The following is a 6,887-nucleotide window of genomic DNA, read 5'->3' as shown; positions in this document are numbered from 1 at the left end:
ATAACCAGTGTTGTGGATGTGAAGACATTAGAACCCTTGCATATGATTAGTGAAGATGTAAAATAGTTCAGGCACTACGGAAAACCATAGTGGCAGTTCATAAAAGTAAACATAGAATTCACATAGGATCCAGCAATTCCACTTCTGAGTAGAGCTCTAGAAGAACTGATATTTGAGTCATCAAACTCATTCATAGGGGCTGGGGCTGGGGCTCAATTGTAAAGCACTTGGCTAGCACATGTGGGGCACTGGGTTTGATCCTCTGCACCACATAAAAATATATGAATAAAATAAAGATGTTTTTTTAAAAAGACTCATTCATAGCAGAATTATTCACAATAGCCAAAAGATAGAAGCAGCCCCAGTGTCCATGGATGGAAGAATGGATAAACAAAATGTGATACAAACATTCAATGGCATATTTTTATGCCACAAAAAGGAAGAAATTCTATTAGAATCCACATGCTACACATGAATGAACCTTGAGGAAATCATGCTAAGTGAAAGAAGCAAGCCACATAAAGCAAATACCATGTGATTCCACTACTATGAAGTTCCTAGATTAATCAAATTCACAGATATAGTGGAACTCTGGTTACCAGGAGCCCAGAGAAGAAAAATAAAAAGTCCTTGTTTGATGGGTACAGAGTTTCAGTTCTGCAAGATGAAAGAAGATCTGTGGGTAGATGGCAGTAATGGATACACAACAATGGGAAAGCACTTAATGCCACTGAACTGTGCATTTAAAATGGTTAAGGAGCTGAGGGTGATAGAACATGTGAGCAAAGCACTGGATTGATCCCCAGCACCACAATAGAAAGATAAAGATAGGAAATTTTGTGTCATGTGTGTGCTACCACACTTCAAAATAAACTAATTTTTAAAAACTGGGATCCTTCCTTTTGCATTCCAAATTTGTCATTTTCAGTAGATCCTTCCCAATCCATGTTTCTTTTTCCTAAAAGCAAAATTAGATTACAGCTCCATGCAAAATCACTGTGCATCTGTAACAAAGCCCAGAAATCCTATGGTTCATGCAACAAACTTCAAGCAGTCCCTTCTGGATGTACACACTCTGGCAGAGAACTACCAGTGGGCAGTCCTCCTCAGTTATGTTTGGATAAAAGGTGCCCTTCAAAAGCTGTGTTAAGGGCTGGGGATGTGGCTCAAGCGGTAGTGCGCTCGCCTGGCATGCGTGCGACTCAGGTTCGATCCTCAGCACCACATACCAACAGAGATGTTGTGTCTGCCGAAAACTAAAAAATTCTCTCTCTCTCTCTCTCTCTCTCTCTCTCTCTCTCTCTCTCTCAAAAAAAAAAAAGCTGTGTTAATTCAGTAATGTCCAGAGGTTAAAAGATTACATTATGAGAGCTGCAACCTAATCAGCAGCTTAATCCATCTGATAAATTAATGATCTGAATGGACTCACTGGGTGGTAACTGTAGGCAGGTGGGGGCATGGCTGTCCCAGTCTTTCAAAGGTCTGAGGAAGTGAGAAATACAAGATAATTTCAAGCAGAGAGTGTTAGCATAGAGTTCACTGGTATAGAGGCAAAGGAAAGAGGTGTCTATAAGGAGCCTGCATCTCTTTATTAATGAGAGAAGAGAGATATTGTTTCTAGGAAGGTATGGGCAGCTAAATCCCATGAACCCTATAATGTCACTCCTATCCAGGCTTCATCTGCCTACTGTCTGAAAACAGTGAAGATGGGACATTTGCAAATTGAAAGGTCCAGAGAAATCTAGAATATTTATGACATTGGGGCTCTCCTTAGAGCAGTTATGCATGAGTAAAGAGGGGAGAAAAAGAGGATGCTTAGAGACCCTATCTTTTTATGATATTTCTGGGCAGGAAGAAGGAACTAGATACCATGCATGGGACCACGTATTTTCAAGAAGCCTCCAATTTCAGTTCTATACTGGCTTCCTCCACCTGAGCTTCTGAATTTCTGAAAATAGAAGAAATGATACTCTGGTAGATTAGTGGGGCAAGACAATCCCAAACTCTCTCTTCATGATCTAGAGTCTAATCCTCTGGGACTTTCCTAATGAATGTACAGGCTCACTCATGCTAGATACTAATCTATCCTCTCCAGTGCCTGCAGATTGTCCCAGCTGCATCCAATCCAAGGATTAATTCATAGCTAAATCATATGGGACATAGAACTGTTGTGGAATTTTAATTACAGTCCTATCCAGTCTTCAACAACTGAGTTTATGCAATAAGAGGACTTGGTACTCTTGAAGACTGTCAGGGCCAGAAAGTCCCAGGATTTTCATGGCCTAGAGGCTGGCCTGACTGAACTTTCTTAACCGAGTGGCTCATTCATGCACAGTACCCATTCATCCTCTTAACTTCAGTTAGACTACCCCAGCTGTGACCAATTCAAGGTTTAATTCATGGTCTATGGCAGGAAAAAAATCAAGTGGAACTCTTACACAGAATCTCCAATTCCATTTCAATCCAGGGCACAACCTGCTGAGCTTTCTAAAACAGAGGAGATATAACCCTTTGATTGGTGAAGAGGACTCCAGACCCTCTATTAATGACTCCTGAAATTTCTTTACATTCTAGCTCGAATGTATATAGTACATGTCCACCCTTTTGAATTCTGGTAGGCCATCCATGCTGTCTCCCATCCAGGGTTCATTTTCCCACCTAAGGGCCAAATTCATGATGCCATGTTCTTTTATGTAGTCTCCAATTCCAGTGTTATCCAGGCTTCCACTACCTGAGCTTCTGAGGACCAGGAGATGGGATTCTTGACATTTGGTGGAGCCACAGAGATCCAGACTATTTATTCATGACTTACAGACTGGCCTCCTGAGTCTCTCTTAGTCTACTGGCTCATACACAAGAAATATCAATCCATTTTTCTCAGCTTCTGCCAACTGCCCCAGCAGCAGCCAATCCATAAATTGTGTCAGGGCAAATCAAACTGGAACATTGCTCTTTCACTGTCTCCTACTAATCTAGTCCTACCCAGGTTTAAACCACCTGAGTTCCCAAGAACTAAGGATATGCTGACTTTAAAGTCTATTAGGTCCAAAAGGTTCCAGACCCTCTATTCATGGCTTAGGCTAGACTTCTGGAACTTCTTAGCCTGCCATCTTAACATCTGCAGATCCTACATCCTTCTAAATTTTTTATGGACCACCCCATCCTCCTTCAATCTGGAGATTAATTAAATGCCTTGTTCCTTCCATTTTGTCTTCAGTGTTCTTGTCCAATTCTTGGTTGCTCCAAAACCCTACGTGAGGCTCACTTTTGACTGGCCCTGCGCAGGACACCCCACCATCAGTCCCAGTTATTCAGTCTACACTTTGATTTATGTCAATAGAGTCTTTCTCACAGTCCTTCTTCCTCGTTGAGGAAGTTCTACTCCACCCAAGCAGGACAACACTCACCTGTTATTGGCCCACTAAGGGCTTACAAAGAAGAAAAGTCTGTCATGAAGAGGATAGTATGGGGAGGCAGGCTTGCATGTCACTTTTCTTGGGCTTGAAAGATGGTGCTGTCTCTCTTCTGGCATTCTGCCAAGCAATTCTAGTCAGTGGTGGTAGAGTTCCTCTGTCAAGTTTCACAGTTCTGTAGCATGCAGTTGTTGATAAAAAGATCTCATTGAGAAAAATGTCAGCTCTCCAACTGGCATACTGCATGCTGCTGGGGCTTTGAGATGGTCAGACAGATCCAATTTTGGATGATGTTGGTTGTTTTCTAATTCGTGGGACTTAATCTACATGAACTAAAATACTACATTCATAGTATTGAACCTATCCCTTTTGCACATCAAATCCCTTCATTTCGTATTATCAAGAACAATGTACTTCAGTTTCTTCAACCTGGAAGTAAAGATGCAGAAGAAAGAAAATACATTCCTGAATACATGCCGCCCATCATGTTTTCTCAAGAAGAAGAGCAGGTACCCACTGATGGGGTACACCGAAACCATGCACGTACCCTTAAAAGAAGATTGATGAATTAGGGAAGGAGAAAATTATTAATTATGAAAATTTGGGGGTAAGACTCTTGGACAATCTTGAAGCTGAAGAAATTCTTGCAATGAAGCAAACAAAACTGTTAAGCACTAAAGGAGACACCCTAAATGTAGTATTATTGGAAGTGTGAGAACCACTCAACTCAATAAACACACAAAGATTCCACCAATGCTTTCTCCTGTCCATGTACAGGATAGTACAGACCTCACAACTCTAACACCAGAGCCACCAATGTTGGCTCCAGTCACAAAATAACAAATACCACCAGCAAAGTCATTAGAAACAAAGTCAATTACAACTAAAACTAGATCTCCAGGACAAAAGACTGAATAACCTAAAACTAACCAGTCACCAGCAATGGTTGAAAGTACAATTCAGTCACCAAAAAACATTTCCAAAGAAAGAAATCACCTGGATATTCTAAGATCCTCAAAAGCCCCAAGATTATGTCTCATATTCCCTAAGCATCTGTCAGACCTAAAACACCAAATAGGACTACTTCAGCTACAATAAGTAAAAAATTAGTAAAGAGATCTTCCAGGTGGAACAAATACAGTCTCCCCTTGATGCTGAACAATGGGACTCAGCCAAGAAAGGCTGTCCTAATACATAAAATGATCATATTGATGCTGCGATTGCACAAGTCTGTATTGAATGGGAGCCGAATCCTTTCAGATTTTATTCTGGATCAGAATTCCAAACAATCCCTAAGAGAATTTCAGGTTTGGAATATAGCACTCCAAAAGGTTTCACTCATTCAAACAATTTCACAAAGTCAGGATCCACTCCTTTGCTACTTTCAGGAGACCAGGAAGGCAGCATGAGTGGGATCTACACTGCCACAGTCCTGATAACTCATATAGACAATGAATGCCTTACACAGAAGGCGAAACTGGGAAGATGTTTCAATATGCCTCCCACCTTTCCTTCCATTGCTTCTCCTTCAGTTTTCTCCTCCCACTTCTAAACCACTCCACAATGTGTATGAGAAAACCAAGCGGCCTTCATCCATGGAGGTAAAGAAGTTGATAAAAGAACAGAAGACTAAATTGAAAAAAAAAAAGACAGAAAAGCAGAAAGCTAAGGAGAGGGAAGGAGACAAAAGCAAAAAGAGTAAAGAGTAGGATGAAGTGAAAGGTGAGGAAGCTGACAAGAGTTTCTTAAAGATGAAGAATCAGATCCCTGTAAGTTTAAAACAAAAGAATTAGAAGACGCTGATGCAAACGTGAGATTGAAAGATAAAATTGTAAGGAAGGAGAAAGAGAAGCACAAAGATGAGAAGAAAAGTAGAGAAAAGGGCAATAAAGATAAGAGAGAAAAAGAAAAAATTAAAGGTAGAGAAGAAAAGATGAAGGATCCACCAAAACTGATGGTACTGCCCCCAAAAGAAATGACCACCCAAGTCAGCCCCACTGAGTATGGGTCCCACTCATGCCGCCTTCCTTGTCACAAGTTCTCCAAAAACAACTGTGGAGAAAGAAAAGCCTAAAGAGAAAGAAAAGATTTTTAAAAAACTGAAAAAAAAGACAAAAAGAAAGGGAAGAAAGGAGAAGGAAGGGGAGAGGGAGGTGAGAGAGAAGAGAGAAAACAAAAGAAGCAAGCAGAAAAAAAATAAAAAGGGAACCAGTTGTTTCAGCCACAAGTCCAGTTATCCCCAGACTGACTCTGAGAGTTGGTTCTGACCAAGACAAGATTGTCAACAGCAGAGTGGTTCCAGGCCCAAGGCTAAGTCAGTCCATTCTCTGAAAAGATCTAAAGTCCCCACTGCCAACCCCAGCCTCCATACCCTTGCAAGCGAGCCCTACAGCCCTGACACTGCCATTCCTCTCCCAGGTCAGAGCATTACCAGTTCTGATGCCATCTCCATCCCCTGCCATCCCTGGAGCTGGAAGCTCCAAAGCCCCTGTGCAGAGTATGGTGACTGATGACTGAGACAGCACTTGAGTGATCCCAGATGAGTGGGGCACTCAGATCTGGATCTGTCCTGATGTAACAAACCTGATGGGAGTCCAATGATCGGCCATGAGCACTAGTGCCACGGACCCTGTGTTGGAATAATGGCTCTGCCTGATGTGTTCCAGCAAGAAGAAAGAAGAAGCACTGAGCACCCTGACATCTCCACGTGAGCTGGAGTAAGCAGTGTCAGCTTGGGCCTCTTCCCTGGCACCTCTAGAGGGGGGCTGGTGTGGTTCTGCATCACGTCTCCCCTGAGTCCATGTGGACAGTGAATCTGGGAGGACTGAAGACAGGAACACACCATCCACTCTGGATTTTCTCTTCCGAAATCCACTGGCCAATGATTCCATGGTGGTGTGATTGACAAAAACCCTAGTAGAGGCATGTCCTAAGAGCTGCCCACCTCCATTTTTCAATTACCAGTGACAAGTATCATTAATTTTTTTTAAAAAAAAAAAAGACCATACATCCTCCCTTTTGATTTTCTTCATTACCTCCAGGGCCTTTTGATTAAGGTATTAGATGATAATGGGTAGACTACCTTGACTATAATTGAAGGATGTTACCATTTGTCTGTATACAGTTTTCCTTTCCCTTAATAATAATAACTCCATCACATTTTTGTGATGAGAATAGATGAAGCCTTCCCCCCAAACCCCATTTTTATTGCTAACATTGATGCAGCTACCAGAAAATCCCCTCAACCAAAGTTATAATTAAGTTTCTCCAGGAACCTTCCTCATAATTAAGCTTCTTGTCAGCAAGATTTTTACAAACAGTATCAACAGGATTTCACAGGAGTTCTCTGCAAACAGCTCAATGTGGTTTGAAGCTTCTTCTTACTTGTAAAGACCAGGTTCCTCTTTCTTTTAAAAGCCAAGTCTGCCATCAAACCTTTTGCTATACAAAAGTTACTATTCTGTCTTCTTGGTA

The 6,887-nt window shown here is 41.6% G+C and overlaps 1 pseudogene; it reads left to right on the top strand.

Moving 5' to 3' along the window:
• Positions 1–1,457: 1,457 nt before the first annotated feature.
• Positions 1,458–6,124, top strand: LOC124101044 (transcription initiation factor TFIID subunit 3-like; annotated as a pseudogene).
• Positions 6,125–6,887: the final 763 nt, after the last annotated feature.

Source organism: Marmota monax, unplaced genomic scaffold, assembly GCF_021218885.2.
Source record: "Marmota monax isolate L192 unplaced genomic scaffold, Marmota_monax_Labrador192_F-V1.1 WCK01_AAM20220418_F8-fsc00291, whole genome shotgun sequence".
Classification (NCBI taxonomy): Eukaryota; Metazoa; Chordata; class Mammalia; order Rodentia; family Sciuridae; genus Marmota; species Marmota monax.
Note: the sequence above shows the minus strand (reverse complement) of the source record. Positions and strands in the feature narration are given on the sequence as shown.